At 39.6% G+C, this 15099-nt stretch overlaps 1 protein-coding gene across 1 annotated transcript in view; it reads left to right on the top strand.

Moving 5' to 3' along the window:
- The window catches only part of LOC115218449, a 601809-nt gene that overhangs the window by 273362 nt on the left and 313348 nt on the right, over positions 1-15099 (top strand). The gene's annotated exons all lie outside the window — the stretch shown is intronic.

The following is a 15099-nucleotide window of genomic DNA, read 5'->3' as shown; positions in this document are numbered from 1 at the left end:
TATGTTTTCATCTGTGTGCGTGTGCGTATTTTGTAAAAGACTTGATTTGAAATCTTGTGTTGACTCTGATTGTTTTGCTTTGAGTCATGCTGCCAATGAAAACACATTTCTTAATTAACTAATTGTCTGTAACTAATTGTCTAATTAATTGCTAGTAAAACAATTAAAATACAACCAGTGCATGTGTTTTTGATAGACAGCATGACCTCCCTTGCAACAAATGTGTGTGTGTGTGTGTGTGTGTGTGTGTGTATGTGCTTGGTTATGAAGACAAGGAAAACTCTCTCAATGCAAGTTTTAGGTCCTATTTGTTCATTACAAGCAGATGATTTCTTCCATTGTTACTTTCTGAATTCGGTGTGAGAAGTGGTGTGATTCTAAAGGCAACAGAATCATCATTATTGTTACCTGAAAGATTGTGGGTTCTGGTGCTCCTTTACTTACAACAACATGTGTTCCAGTTGATCCAATCAACAGAAGAACCTGCTTGTGAAATTAACATGTAAGTGGCTGGGTACTCCACAGACATGTGTGCCCTTAACGTAGTTCTTAGGAAGATTCAACCTAGCACAGATTGTGGCAAAGCTGGCTCTTTGAATTACTGGTACAACCATAACTTTTGCCAGTTGAGTGGACTGGGGAAATGGGAAATGAAGTGTCTTGCTCAAGGACACAACACATTGGTGTGAATTGAACTCACAACATTGCAATTGTGAGCCAAATACCCTAACCATTAAGAACTGTGTGTCACAAGAAACTCACTAACAACAAAAGGAATCTTCAAGAAAACACACATGTACACACACAAAGTTCAGGTATGGCTTTGTGGTTAAGGAGTTTGCTTTCCAGCCACGTGGTTTTTGAGTTCAGTTCCACTGCATGACACTTTGGGCAAGTGTCTTCTATTATACCCCAAGCTCAAACAAAGTTTTGTGAGTAGCTTTGGTTGATGGAAATTGAAAGAAGCCTGTCAAGTGTGTGTATGTGTGTTTGTGTGTGAACTTGCACATGTGTGTATGTATGTGTTTGTGTCTTTGCATGTGTATGTCTGTGTGTGTATATGCATATGTGTGTCTGCCTCTTTGTTTGACAGCACGTGATAGTTAAGAATATGTATCACTATTTGTTCTAGTGGTGTCATTCATTTCCAATATTCTGCATAAACATGTCTGGCCATGGGAGAATATTACCTTGCTTGGAAAACAAGTGAGGGATGATGACTGAAAGGGCATGTGGCCATAGAAAATCTGAGTGAATGAATTTCATCTGACAACTGACCCATGCAAGCATGGAAGAGTGGATATTAAGACAATACGATGGCGTACTCTCTTACTTGTTTCAGTCATTTGACTGCCGCCATGCTGGAGCACTGCTTTTAGTCGAGCAAATCAAACCCCAGGACTTATTCTTTGTAAGCCTAGTACTTATTGTATCAGTCTCTTTTGCCGAACCGCTAAATTACAGGGACGTAAACACACCAGCATTGGTTTTCAAGCAATGTTGGGGGGACAAAACACACACACACACACACACACATATATATATATATATATATATATATGCTAGCATGGAAAGCAGACGTTAAACGTTGATGATGATACATATATACAACGGGCTTCTTTCAGTTTCTGTCTGCTAAATCCACGCACAAGGCTTTGGTTGGCCCGAGGCTATAGTAGAAGACACTTGCCCAAGGTGCCACACAGTGGGACTGAACCCGGAACCATGTGGTTGCTAAGCAAGCTACTTACCACACAGCCACTCCTGTAGAACCATTAGTATACCAAACAAAGTGTTTAGTGGTATTTCATCTGCTTTACATGCTGAGTTCAAATTCCAGGAAGGTTAACTTAGCCTTTCATCCATTTGGGGCAATAAAATAAGTATGAGCTATACACTGAAGTTGATGTGATCAGCTAGCCCCTCCCCTCAAAAATTTCAGGCCTTGTATCTATAATAGAAAGAATATAGATATAAGTAACTTATATAGTACATTAATAAACAGGGCTAACTTAACTGTTTCTCCATAGATTAAAAATATGATGAATAACCTTAATTGATTTTCAAATCTCATTGAATTCTTATGAGAGGTGTCTCCATCAATTTAACCAATTCCAGAGAAACAAGCCAACTATTATGGTAGCTACAGAAGACTGGACTCACTAATTTGCATATGATGTTAACACTATATTTTAAATATCAGAGGCCTAGGTGGTAAATCCAGCACATGCTTGTAATTATATTGCCACCATCTGGCCTTTGGGTAACTCTGGGAGGTTTTACTCTGGCACAAGCAAGTATTCTGATCGGTCCATCAGTTTAGCCCTCACTTCTCCTCTGATTTTCTTGCTGAGACTAAACTTCACAAAGTCTCTAGACAGAGAGTGTTAATCCTTTCGTTACTGTATTTATTTTGATATGCTCTGTGTTTCTTTCAATTAATTTTAAATATAACAAAGAATTTAGTAAAATAACATAGTTATCATTAAGCTAGTATTAGAAACATGAATTGCAGCTAAGGCACAGTCGTCTCTCTTGCACACCACATTTGATGCTTCTTATGTCCAACTTTTCTCTCAGGGCATTTACACTCTGTTGTATATGCACACTGACATTACATATCCAGCGGATCTTACTAGCTTCATTTCTTTCAAGCCTATGCATGTCTTCAGCATTCATGGCCCATGTTTCACTGCCATGTAGCATGGCAGTTCACACACATGCATCATACAGTCTACTTTTCATCCTGAGTGAGAAGATTTTAACTCAAAACTTATGAAAACAAGACAATTGTACTATAGAGCAAGAGGCGGTTTCAGTCAGGTTGGTATCGAAAAGGTTAAAATGCCAGCAAAGCTCACAAACACTGCTGTTCCCCCATCTCTCTTGTATTATTGTTGACAATTTACATGGTACCTTCTGTCACTCTTCCACCGATGAATAATTAAAAGCTACCATCATCCTCACCGGAATCATTGTGTAACAACTTTATCTGCTCTTATACTTATATTTATTAAGTCTTAAACATATGCTCTCATTTGTCTGTGTTAAATGAATGAACGAATCCAGTGTGTCTTCAATTAATCATTAATTAATGTAAACATAAATATGTTATTTATATTCTCCATTGATTTATTTTGTTTGTTTCCATATGATTGTTTCTTTTTTTTTTAGCAGGTATGAGGGAAGAGGGGGTAGCAAAGTTATGAATGACTTTATTGTGTTTTAGGAATTCATATTTAGTATCCTCATTGTTCGTTTTAAAGTAACATAATAACAGTGTCAGTTATCAGACAAATTGTTCTTTAAGCGTTTTCTATTCACATCGGTACAGATGTGGCTATGTGGTAGGAAGTTTGCTCCCAACCACATGGTTTCAAGTTCGGTCCCATTGCATGACACATTGACAAGTGTCATCTCCTATAGCCCTAGTCTGACCAAAGCCTTATGAGTGGATTTTGTAGATCATCATCATCATTGATTAACATCTGTTTTCCAAGCTGGCATGGGTTTGATGGCTTGACTGAGGTCTGGAAAGCCAGCAGCTGGACCAGGCTCCAATATGATCTAGCAAAGTTTCTACAGCTGGATGCCCTTCCTAACGCCAACCACTCCGAGAGTGTAGTGGGTGCTTTTTACATGCCACTGGCACAGGAGCCAGTCAGGTGGGCTTGGCAATGATCATGTTCCGCTGGTTCTTTTTATGTGCCACTAGCACAGGAGCCAGTCAGGGGTACTGACATTGGTCATGATCGGTTGGTGCTTTTTACACCACCGGCATGGGAGCCAGTAATGGGGTACTGGCATTGGTCATGATCGGTTGGAGCTTTTTACATGTCACCAGCATGGGAGCCAGTCAGGCGGACTAGCATCAACCATTTTTGGATGGTGCTTTTTATGTGCCACCGATACAGGAGCCAGTCTGAGGGTACTGGCATCGGCTGGGTTCAGTCGGTGCTTTTTACATGCCACCAGCACAGGAGCCAGTCAGGCGGGCCTGGCAACGATCACGTCTAGATGGTGCTTTTTACGTGCCACTGGCACGGGAGCCAGTCAGGGGGCACTCGCTCCAGCTATGATATTGGTTTTACTTGACTCAACAGGTCTTCTCAAGCATATAATATTGCCTGATGCATCAGGGGTATTCTTAATGGGGCCTGGACATACCTTGCTGCAATCTCACTATAGTTGCCAGCATATCTCCAAAGGTCCTGGTCTCCTGTCATTGCCTCTGTGAAGCCCAATGTTCGAAATTCATGCTTCACCACCTCTTCCCATGTCTTTCTGGGACTACCTCTTCCACGGGTTTCTTCAATAGTTAGGGAGTGACACTTCCTCACACAGCTGTCTTCATTCATACGTAACACATGGCCATATCAGCGCAGTCGTCTCTCTTGCACACCACGTTTGATACTCCTTATGCCCAACTTTTCTCTCAGGACACTTACACTCTGTCATGTATGCATGCTGATATTACACATTCAGCGGATCATACTAGCTTCATTCCTTTCAAGTTTACGCATGTCCTCAGCATTCATGGCCCATGTTTCACTGCCATGTAGCATGGCAGTTCGCACACATGCATCATACAGTCTACCTTTCACCCTGAGCAAGAGGCCTTTAGTTGCCAGCAGAGGTAGGAGCTCCCTGAACTTAGCCTAGGCTATTTACTCTAGTGCTACACTCTCAGAGCAACCGCCCCCACTACAGACTTGGTCGCCTAGGTAGCAGAAGCTATTAACTACTTCTAGTTTCTCCCCCTGGCATGTCATGGAATCTGTTTTCTGTACATCTTCAGTGTTTATTTCCCCAGTGCATCTGCCACACACAAAAATTATTTTCCGTTAACCTTCCTTTGATATAACTGAAGTTTTTGTGTCCATAGATTACACCAGGTACATCGTATAGAGTTTCTACCCATGCCTTTTTTACACATCGAGCAGGGCTATCTACCTGAAGGGGATTGTGATTTGACAGCCTTCCTACTTACTAAGACTTTGGTTTTTGCGAGGTTAACCCAAAGACTCTTCAATTTTAGACCTTGCTTCCACACCCTAAACTTCATCTCCAGTTCTGGCAGTGACTCAGCTATTAGAGCAAGGTTATCAGCATAGAGGAGCTCCCAGGGGTAGCTTGTCTTGAATTCCTCTGTTATTGCCTGGAGGACTATAATGAATAAGGGGCTGAGGACTGAGCCTTGGTGAGCCCCTACTTCTACTTGGAATTCTTCATTATACTCATTCCCAACCCTCACCTTACTGACAGCATCCCTGTACAGGGCTTGTATAGCTCTTACCAGCCACTTGTCTATCCCCAGTTTCGGCATTGACCACAAAATAAGGGATTGGGGCACCCTGTCAAAGGATTTCTCTGGAAGCTGATCATGCCCATCATGTATATACGTATTACTTCGGTGAAATACTGTGCTTGACAAGATCTGTCAAGCCAAGTGAAATCATAGTTGTGGCGGATGCAGGTGTTTCATAACTGGCACCCGTGCCGGTGACACATAAATGGCACCCACTACACTCTTGGAGTGGTTGGCGTTAGGAAGGGCGTCCAGCTGTAAAAATCATGCCAAATCAGATTGGAACCTGGTGCAACTCCCAGCTTACCAGTTTTATTTCAAACCGTCCAACCCATGCCAGCATGGAAAACAGATGTTAAATGATGATGATGATGATGATGTTATATATATATATATATATATATATATATATATATATCGTGACGTATATTTGCCATCTCAATATGGCTATCCCTAAGGGTGGATGCTACTGTAGTTTTTAGCCCCAGGAGGACACACTCCTCCAGCTGGCCATAGAGACACTTTCTGTGTCCTGTCAGTATTTGCAAAGGGAAGTCATCCTTCCCGTCTTCAACTTATGATACACACGGACTCGAGTTTCGAGGTATTGACCTCTCGTCAGCGTGTGACAATCATAGTTGTCGGCGAGAATTAGATTTCCTTCACAAATACTTATACTTTTTCCAGCGTCCACTGTCGCTGATATTGAAAAAGTGAAATCAAACAATGATATATGGCTACCCCTAAGGGTGGATGTTTGATTTCACTTTTTCAATATCAGCGACAGTGGACGCTGGAAAAAGTATAAGTATTTGTGAAGGAAATCTAATTCTCGCCGACAACTATGATTGTCACACGCTGACGAGAGGTCAATACCTCGAAACTCGAGTCCGTGTGTATCATAAGTTGAAGACGGGAAGGATGACTTCCCTTTGCAAATACTGACAGGACACAGAAAGTGTGTCTATGGCCAGCTGGAGGAGTGTGTCCTCCTGGGGCTAAAAACTACAGTAGCATCCACCCTTAGGGGTAGCCATATTGAGATGGCAAATATACGTCACGATGTGTTACCGCTACTGTATATAACTCACTTTGATATTTATCATTGTTATATATATATATATATATATATATATATATATATATATAAATATACCCTATCACCTACACCACTAACTGGCATATACAGGTGCTTACAGTTATCAAGTATTCACCCTGGATTTTTTGTACCTATATATATATATATATATATATATATATATATATATATATATAGGTGCAGTATGGTTGTGTTTTTGGAAGTTTGCTTTCCAACCAAATGGTTTCAGGTTCGGTCCCACTGCATGACACCTTGGACAAGTGTCTTCTATAATAGCCCTGGGTTGATCAAAGCCTTGTGAATGGATTTGGTAGATGGAAACTGAAAGAAACCCATCGTATATATGTCATCCTGAGAAAATGCTGATGAGCATAGACACGTAGTCTCAGCCGGGAAAAACATCTTGAAAACCATGTGACCATTATTTATTTATTTGTTTAAGCTGACATCTTAACAGTGCAAATGTTTTCTATGATGCCAAAAATAAAGAATTCATTTGCATAAATAAACTCTGAAAAGAGAGTAAAAAGATCAAGTGACTATGAAAAGAGAAGCAAACATTGATTACAAAGTCTTAGATGTACCAAAACAAACAAGATGGTCATGGCTGGAATGCCTTTAATCATAGGCCTACACAACCAGTTCTGATATACAGCTAGATATCATCAACATTAAATTGTTTCTCCTTTGTGCTAAGCAGTATTTCTCTTATTTCTACTAAAATTTTTATTACATTTATTATTTTCTATTATTTTATTTGTTATTTCTTATTATTTCATTCATTATTGTAGTTGTTTTTGTTGTCATTATTAAAGCAGCAAGCTGGCAGACTCGTTTGCACACTGAATTAAAATGCCACCAAGGTCGACTTGCTCTTTTCATGGTTGATAAAATAAATAGCAGTCAAGTACTCCAGTTGCTGTAACTGACCGGTCCCCTTCCCCCAAAATTCCAGACCTTGTGCCTATATTAGAAAGGATTAGAACAAACAGGGTTGTCTGTTACAGAGGACTTCCTGGTTGGGAACTATCATGGATAATTTCCAGATGTCTTTGGGTTGGCAGTACTGCTGAGAGGTGCTTTTTATGTACCACCGGCAATGGGCCAATCAGGCGGGCCTGGCAACGATCATGTTTGGATGGTGCTTTTTATGTGTCACTGGCACAGGAGCCAGTCAGTGGGTACTGACATGGGTCACGATTGATTGGTGCTTTTTACACGCCACCGGCATGGGAGCCAGTCATGGGGTACTGGCATTGGTCATGATCAGTTGGAGCTTTTTACGTGCCACCAGCACAGGAGCTAGTCAGGCAGGCCTGGCATCAACCACTTTCAGATGGTGCTTTTTATGTGCCACCGACACAGGAACCAGTCTGAGGGTACTGGCATCGGACAGGTTCGGTCGATGCTTTCTACAGGTACAGATGTGCTGTCAGTCAGACTTCTCTGAGGTGCATACAGTGACAAAACCATTCTGCACACCCTCGTTCAGTATCCGGGCATTGCTGACTTGTGGGGTTATGTTGAACAACTGCTGTCATGTGTGTGATGGATCCATCTGTAGTGATGATTGCACCACCGCCCTCCTTCAATTGGGCAAGCAGATACATTCCTCTATGGTAGAGCTCCCTTTGACCTTTTTAAGTTTCACTTTAAAAGGAAATTGAGAGTGGAGAGGGAAGTGTTGTCCTCGAGTGAGTTTATTGAAAGATGGATGAAAGTTGTGAAAATGGCAAGAGTAGACCTGTGAGTCGGAGAGAAGGAATTAGAGAAGGCACTTGGTCCTAAGGTTTCGGGGGAAATCTCAGACAGTGGGGTTTCTTGATTATCCCTAGAGGCATTCCTGTATCAGGAGGGCCACATCTCTATCATGCTCCCCCACTTTCTTTTTCTTTTACTTTTGTTGTCCCTTCTTTTCCAATGTATACCGTGTAATCTTTATTTTTTATCATTATTTTTTATTTTTTCGTTATTATATGTCAACCCCCCACACTTTATGTCTGTCTCTGTATTATTCCGCTCATCCTTAGCCATTGTGGAAAATGAAATTATTATTATTATTATTATTGTTGTTGTTGTTGTTATTAAGACAGCAAGCTGACAGAATTGTTAGCATGCTGGGCAAACTGCTTCTCAGCATTTCATCTGCCTTTACATTCCAAGTTCAAATTCCACCAAGGTTGACTTTGCTTTTCATCCTTTCAGGACAATAAAATAAGTACCATTTGAGCACTGGGGGTCAATGTAATAAAGTATCCCACTCCCCAAAAATTTCAAGCCTTGTGCCAAAATTTGAAATCATTATTAAAGTAATGAGCTGGCAGAATCATTAGCACACCAGGCAAAATGCTTTGCAGTGTATTGTCTCTCTTTATATTCTGAGTCCAAATTTGACCATGGTAATTAAGTACCAGTTAGCACCAGAGTTTAATGTAATCATCTGTTCCCCTCCCCCCAGAATTCCAGGCCTTGTGCCTGTTATGCAAAGATTCATCATCATCATCATTTAGCGTCCGTTTTCCATGCTAGCATGGGTTGGACGGTTCAACTGGGGTCTGTGAAGCCGGAAGGCTTCATCATGCCCAGTCAGATATGGCAGTGTTTCTACGGCTGGATGCCCTTCTTAACGCCAACCACTCCGTGAGTGTGGTGGGTGCTTTTTACGTGCCACCCGCACAGGTGCCAGACAGAGCTGGCAAACGGACACGAACGGATGGTGCCTTTACGTGCCACCGGCATGGGGACCAGGCGAGGCTGCAACGCACACGAACGGATGGTGCTTTTATGTGCCAACGGCACAGGGACCAGGCGAGGCTGGCAATGGACACGAGCGGATGGTGCTTTTACGTGCCACCGGCACGGTTATTTATTATTATTATCATTTCTTCTTGGAGCAGTTTTTCACACTTTTCAAAGTTCTTTTCCAACTCACAAGGAATATCCTCCTCGTTACCATCATCATCCTTGCTTTGATGTCTACATCTTGTCTACTTTTCTTTACATCGGTTGCACAGAAGATTTTGAGGCAGCATTTTACAACAGAATACTATTCCTTATGCCAACCCTTTTCTTGTCAAATCATCACATACAACACTAGAAACTAGCATAATTATTCTAAAAAGACATACAATTCTCTAGAATTTAAGAATACTATCTCCAATAGAGCAATTTTTCCTGCGTAACTTAGCATATTTATTTTCTTTTTTTCTGTGACCTACAAATAGTTTTCTTTGGCTCTCTTTCTCTCCCACATATTGGAACTAACACTCTAAGTTGTTGTTTTTATACACCTCATGGATTTTTTTGTGGGTGGGGGTGTATTTTATTTAACATCTCACACTCTGCATATCATCAAAATCCTTAACCCCCCCCCCCCCCCGTCCTAGAACATGGCCATCTGAAGTTCTCTCTGCACCAAGATTATTTTCACGAACCCACAGCAGTTACATCAGTTTAAGAATGCCTACAAAAGCCCCCCCCCTTTTGTGTTTAGGGTAAAGGGTGGGTAATAACTATAGTTTTCTTTGCACCCAAATTCCCTAGATTGGTGTACCTGATACACAACTCAAACATCTACTGAATTATATCGATGTCTGCAGAGAAAAAAGAAACATTTTTTACCCTAAAACCTCTTATTATTAATGATAAAAAATAGAGATCCTTGTAGTTTCTGACAAGCCAACTAGTTTCCATGACAATTAATCCCAGTTCCTTACCTTCAATTCCTTACCATATATTTAAACCATTATTTACCATATTTTATAGACACTTTTATATTATTTATTATATATCTTTTTTCTGCTTCTTTTTTTCCTCTCAGGTAAGAAGTTCCATATTTCTTTTGGTTTCAATGAAATAGCTATAATATATATATTATATTGGCTCCACTAAAGAAAAGAAAATCAAGATAACAGTAAGTTTTTTTTTTCATCTAAGTGCATGGCTCATTGTCTTATACTTGGAATAAGTATCGCAGCATTTCATTAGAATATAAGTATATATTTAAGAGAGTTATATTAAAGAAGGTAAAACAATATTGAAATGAAACATTTAATAGACCAAAATACATTTTTGGCTTTTAACTGTTTTTAATTCTATATACAGCCTTATATATAACAAATCACAGAAAGGAAACTTTGACAATCAAACAAAGTCTATGTAGACAAGATTTTTCATGAATTTAACGTTTTTTGTAAATTGGGTTGCTATGAAAGCCTCTTCATATGGTAAATTGACTTTGAATGGTAAAAAATGTTTTTGTTCAATGGATTCCCAACTCTCCTGAGAGCAACATATAACAGACCATGCGTGAACACTAGCAGTATTGTAAAAAAAAAAATGATTTATTATACAGAGAAACTTGCTAACAGATGCAACATGGAAGATAGACATTGGCCTTTCAAAATCACACAAAAGTTGATATACTTGCTTAACCCTTTAGTGTTCAGATTACTCTTTCAAATGTGATGCTTCTTTATTCACATTGATATGAATTAGTCATGCATTACCTCTTTGTAGCTTTGGGATTTCAATGAAGTGATTGTTTATCTTTAGAATAATATTGTAGGGTAAGTGTGAGAGGCCAGATCTGACCAGTTTGAAGATGATTACAGGTAGATTATTTTGGCTGGATATGGTCAGCTTAAATGCTAAAGTGTTGAACATAAATAATAAAAAAAAATATACAGGGGCCTGAGCAGGGGCTGCTAGCAGTTTGTGCTGGTCACCATTTAAGACCTCAGTTGTTCTCAGACCCTACACTTCTGATTTCTTTGACAAAATCAGGATAATATGGCCTGTCTGAGAAATGAGCCCCCGTGAGGTGGAGTGGCTGCTGTAGTGAGTATCACTAGCCATTCTACACAGCAACACCACCACGTTTCTGACCATGGGGCACAACTGAGCACGCCATTTTTTCTGGGGTATGTGACCGGTTGCTCCCTCCACTTCTGCTACTTAACCCTCATCCCTTTGTTTTTCATTTTTTCTTTTCTTTTTCTGTTTTTTTTTTTTTGTTTCCTTGTAATGAAATTGTGATGAAGTTTATTTTTTATTTAAAAAAATAAAAAGAACTGAATTCTCAAAACTGCCATCACATTAACAGCGACTTGGTCACCAGCAAGATTTAAATAAATTTAAGAATCTTTGTGTGTTTTTGAATGGCTAATATATATATATACGTTTTCCTTGCTGTAATTGTTTTTGTTTACATAAAATTTCAGCACAACTCACTTGTGTCTTATTAACAAAAAGAAATGAATAATTATTTGTAAGCATTCTTAAGAGAAATTTAAAGAAACGAGATACATTATTTTCTTTCGATTTTGTAATAAACTTATTTAAAAGATGAAATTTATTATTTTCAAAAGTGATAGCTTAATGTCTTTTATGATAAATGTTGAGAAATATGTGAGTGTGTGTACAGAGGAAGCGAGCAAGAGAAGAAGGTAGTTGCAAGCCAAACTAGAAGTTGTGTGACACACAGACAGATTTCACTATCATTAGAATTAAAGATTGTCATCATCTCCTTCAGCATCTTCTTGTTCATTTGTCTTTATTGCCATCATCATCATCATCATGGTGGTAGAATGAATGTTACCTTAGATGATCAATACCTCCAGTCCATGGTAAAAATCTGTTTCTTATCTACACAGTGCAATGAATCTCGAGTTAATCCTTTAAAAGCCCCTTGTGGAATACTTAGGGTTGGTAGCTCAATAGACTTTTACAAACATGTGCGTATTCATCATTGTCATATCTACTTTGCCATGCATGCATTGTTCAGATGAAGGAAACATTATATATTTATATATATATACACACAATCACATTATATATATATATACACACACTCACACACACACACACACACAAAATCACTATATATATATATAAGTATGGTCATGTACTACGGATGGATGAGGAAAGGTGTGTGAAGAAGTACCACTCCCAAACAGTTGAAGGAATTTGGGGTAGAGGTAGACCCAGTAAGACATGAGATGAGGTGGTCAAGCATGACCTTTGAATGTTGGGCTTTACAGAGGCAATGACGAAAGACCGAGACCTCTGGAGATATGCTGTAACAGCGAAGACCCGACAAATGAAGTGAGTTCATGGCTCGCAGGATGGCCTGCTGTGCTTACCTTGGATTGTAGGGCAACCTGCTGTGCTTGAGGAGACCTATTGAGTCAAGTACATCAACATCAAAATAAAAATCAAATGGAAATTGTAGTTGTGATACCCATGTCAGTGGCACGTAAAAAGCACTATCCAAACGTGAGCTTTTCCAGGGCCGCCTTGACTGGTGTCCGTGCCAGTGGCACGTAAAAACACCAACCAATCGTGGCCATTGCCAGCCTCCTCTGGCCCCTGTGCCAGTGGCACATAAAAAGCATCCACTACACTGATGGAATGGTTGGCATTAGGAAGAGCATCCAGCTGTAGAAACACTGCCAGGTCAGACTGGAATCTGGTGCAGCCTCCTGGCTTCCCAGACCCATTCTAGCATGGAAAACGGATGTTAAATGATGATATATATATATATATATATATATATATATAAAGACTCCCTTCGGTCATAAATGACCATGGGATTGCATATAGAAAGTTCCCCTCCAAGGCACAATTCCAGGCAAGGTTGTTTATGGAAGACCAGCAGTCACCCATGCATACCATACCCCTCTTCTCCATGTCACCAGTGTTATCCAAGGGAAAGGCAACAACCAAAACTGCTTGGCGCTAGTGACATCGCAACTCATTTCTACAGCTGAGTGGACTGGAGCTATGTGAAATGAAATTTCTCACTCAAGATCACAACAGTCAGCCTAGTTCGCTTATTGAACTCACTACCTCATGATTGGGAGTCTGACACTAAGCAATGAGCCATGTGCCCATAAAAATTATTTGGCAACTTTCATGTTCAACTGAAGCTAACTGAGTTTTCTACTCAGCTACACCATATAACTACTCATTCAAACAACTCCTTTAATTCTATTTGACAATGTACATAGCCCTACACAATTTTGGAGTTATTATATCTCAACAGGGGTATCATTGCTAGTCTGAAAACCAACAAATCTCAATTTCAGCATAGATGGGGTCTCTACACCTATGTGTATACCCCTATCACAGCCCTCTAAAATATCCATTTCTGGTACTTTATTTTCTACCTCACTGAGTGCCCTGAAAATTTGCATTACCTGTGTATAAGATTTGCCCCATCCACCTCACCTATTGTTCACATTGTAAAGCAGTGGTTCCTGACCGTTGTTTACCTGTGGGCTCCTTTGATTCTTATTTTACTTGGATGGATCTTCATTAGCATTTTGTGTTTAACCCTTTAGCATTTAAACTGGCCATATCCAGCCAAAATATTCAACCTGTTTTATGTTCAAAATGGACAGATCACATCATTGAAATTTCACAGCTGTGAGAATACACGAGTACTTTGTGTGGTATGTAGCTTGCTTACGAACCACATGGTTCCGGGTTCAGTCCCACTGCATGGCACCTTGGGCAAGTGTGTTCTACTATAGCATTGGGCCAACCAAAGCCTTGTGAGTGGATTTGGTAGACGGAAACTGAAAGAAGCCCATCGTATATATATATGTGTGTGTGTGTCTGTGTTTGTCTTCCCAACATCACTTGACAACCGATAGAATAAGTACTAGGCTTACAAAGAATAAGTCCTGGGGTCGATTTGCTCAACTAAAGGCGGTACTCCAGCATGGCCACAGTCAAATGACTGAAACAAGTAAAAGAGTAAATAACCATTACATTTGACAGAGCAATCTTAAATGCTAAACAGTTTTAAAAATCCTATTATATTTTCTTAATTAAATATCTTTGGGAATTGTATAAAAATGATTAAAATATTTTGTGTATTGTAGAAGTATAAACAATATATTTCACATAAATTTTAACAAAATCTTATGTAGGCCCCCAGGGGTCATTTGGACGAAAATTGAGAATCACTGCTGTAAAGTTTTCACTGAATGAGCAGAGAAAATGGAGTGTTATGAGGTCCCTCTAGTCCTGCCTTGTCAAGGACCGTTCAATCCCTGCCACATGGAAATACATCCAGAACTCTCTTTAGGGACTTATCAAAATGAAGGGCATTCAGCTGTAGAAACCTAGCCAAGCGAGATATACAAGCACAAGTCTTTAAGAGCACTGGTATCTCCCAGAGGGAGGTGACTCGGACCTTGATAACACATCCACCCTTTTCCAGCACAGAAAGTGTACATAAAATGATGATGATGATGATGATGATGAGTCTGGCTGTTTATATATTGATTCAAAAGTGGAGTAAATTGGTTTACCGGCAGCTACCAACAGAAAACATCACTCTCCGACAAAGAATACTGCCTGAGAGATTAAGGTTTATCCCCTTCCTCACAGCAAAACCAATTTATTCCCCTTTTGAACTGTTTATGCTTGCTAATTGCTGACACAGACCATCACTATTTTCCTTGGATCCTACTGCTAAATTTATTCCTATATACATATGTGTACTATTTGCATGTGTGTGTATATATATATATATATATATATATATATATATATATATAGATAGAGAGAGAGAGAGAGAGAGAGAGAGAGAGAGAGAGAATATGTGTATATATATATATATATATATATATATAGAGAGAGAGAGAGAGAGAGAATATGTGTATATATATATATATAGAGA

The sequence above is a fragment of the Octopus sinensis genome, linkage group LG13, assembly GCF_006345805.1.
Source record: "Octopus sinensis linkage group LG13, ASM634580v1, whole genome shotgun sequence".
NCBI classification, from domain to species: Eukaryota; Metazoa; Mollusca; class Cephalopoda; order Octopoda; family Octopodidae; genus Octopus; species Octopus sinensis.
Note: the sequence above shows the minus strand (reverse complement) of the source record. Positions and strands in the feature narration are given on the sequence as shown.